General features: G+C 23.5%; 1 long non-coding RNA gene across 1 annotated transcript; it reads right to left on the minus strand.

Annotated features, from left to right (window-relative positions):
* Window positions 1-1,738: 1,738 nt before the first annotated feature.
* On the minus strand, window positions 1,739-2,241 carry LOC111617538. Its single transcript, XR_002755434.1, has 2 exons — window positions 2,066-2,241; window positions 1,739-1,812 (listed from the first exon to the last, which is right to left on the minus strand). It is a non-coding gene; the product is annotated as an uncharacterized LOC111617538 (long non-coding RNA).
* Between the last annotated feature and the right edge of the window lie 20 nt (window positions 2,242-2,261).

Below are 2,261 nucleotides of genomic sequence, written 5' to 3' on the forward strand. Positions count from 1 at the left end.
ATGTAACTGGAAGTTGAATAGTTTTATTTTCTTCTAATTCTGCAGTTTCAGTTGGAGCTTTGCAAAGTTCATTGCCAACAGCAGTTAATGTTGTATTTGTAGTAGTAGTCACTTCCTAAGAAAAGAAAAAAAAACCCTAATTAATTTTTGAATTTGTTATAGAAAAACAATTATAAGTATTAAAAAAATTCAGATTATCATCAATCTTAATCATGCCATCATTGGATTGGCTCAAAATTCATCATTGTAAAAATAAAAATGGTTTCAAAATTTGCACAGAAGACAGAGTAACAACAGATTATTTTTCATAAATATAAAGTAATATTAAAAAAAACAAAATAATTCTAATTACACCTATAACAGCAGCAGCAACAGCAGCTAATAACCAAGTTTTATTACCTTTAAATTTTTATTTTCAGTTCCTAATTTTTCCAGAGAAGTATTGTCAGCTTTAATATTCTTGTTTCCGAAAACTGCTGCTATGGGTTTGTTATTTTCAATTTTATTCACCTAAAAACAACAAATAATTACAAACGGTATAAATTAAAGTTTTCAACACTTATTTTTGCATGTTATAATCACATTATTATTGAAAAAAAAACTTATAATAAAAAATAGCTATATTCTTGATTTTACATTTCAATAAAAAAAATCTTAGGTACATTATACTTATTAATGAAATATAAAAAGTTTAACAACCATATACATGTTGTTATGGCAATTATTTAAAAAAAATAATAATAATTCTAGACATAAGAAATTGCATTAATCTGGAATAAAATCCATTTTTCAGATGATATGTTTTAGTTTTGATTATTTGGTTGATTAGTTTCAAACACACACACTGTCACACAATATTTTAAACAAACACAATTTCTTTATCATTTACAGCTGCATTCAAACGAGATAAATAATATTTAAAAAATGGCTATTCAAATATCATTTCAAACTAAAAACTGATAATGCAATACATAAAATTGATTAATATATAGTTTGAATGCAATATCTAAGATCTGTACTTTTTAAATCATTTTGTCTTGTTTATGTTAAATTTTCTGTAATAACTGCAGTAATGAATTTGTTTTTAGGCATTACTCATACTTAATATCCAAAAATCATTAATAACCAAGTTTTATTGTTGAATATCTTATCATTGTAACCAAAGTTTACATAATGTAAGTTCAAATTATTAATTTATTAGCATATATTGATAATTATTAATTGGAATATGATAAAAATTTTAACTTTTTATTGGAATTAATCTTTGATTAAATAAATATATATACTGTACATTTTAAACAATATTAAAAAACTAATTATGGAACTGTAAAATTAATGTATGTAATGTAAATAATTTATCATCATCATCATATATTTAATTAGNCAAATAACCAGGAGGCATAGATAATCCATAAGTCTGTTTTACTGAAAGCCAATCAATTTTTCTTTTATTTAGTCCCTCATTTCATATTAAATTTAATATAAAATATTAAATGTAATACCATATAAAAAAACGAAACTATTTTATTGTATATTATTGTATATCAAATTACAAGAAGGAATTACTGATTTTTAAAGAATTTTAGAAATTAAATTGATATCTTGTTTCTTTAATAATAATACATTACCTTTAAGTGAAAAATGGACGGGATGTTTAGCATTAGACGTAATTTCTGTATCCCAGATATTACTAGTATCTGTAGGAGGGATACCAGACTTGGAATGAAACTGATTGTTCTCCCTTTGTTTAGCCAATCTAGGTGGAAGTCTGTTTTGTCGAAGCCTCGAACCACTTTTATTTCTACTTCGTGGCTGGATAAAAAAAAATTGCAACAGAAATAAATATTTAGTATATATTTTAATATGTTTTTTATAAATGTATTATTTCTGTTTTATTCAGAGATATGGAAAATCATTTTATTTCATTGGATTGACAGATATTTTATGATCATCATACTATATTTTAAAAATTCAATAATTTTATCAAATCTTTGAAATTCTTAAACATAAAAAGAATTTTATGTATATATAAAAAATTGTTTAATATTTAATCAAAAATCAATACCTCTTTTTTAATTTTCTTGACATCGTTTTCAACCATTGCCTTATGTCTTTTTTTAGATGTAACTTCTTGAAATCCATCATCTGCATCACATAAAAATGAAGAGTCATCTACAGTCACTTCTGGTTGATCATCTATGATTACTACACCTTACAGTACAAAAAAATTACATATATATTTAGCTGTTAAACTCTCATTT

Source organism: Centruroides sculpturatus, unplaced genomic scaffold, assembly GCF_000671375.1.
Source record: "Centruroides sculpturatus isolate CEXI.00-Female unplaced genomic scaffold, Cexi_2.0 scaffold6852, whole genome shotgun sequence".
In the NCBI taxonomy this organism is placed as follows: domain Eukaryota; kingdom Metazoa; phylum Arthropoda; class Arachnida; order Scorpiones; family Buthidae; genus Centruroides; species Centruroides sculpturatus.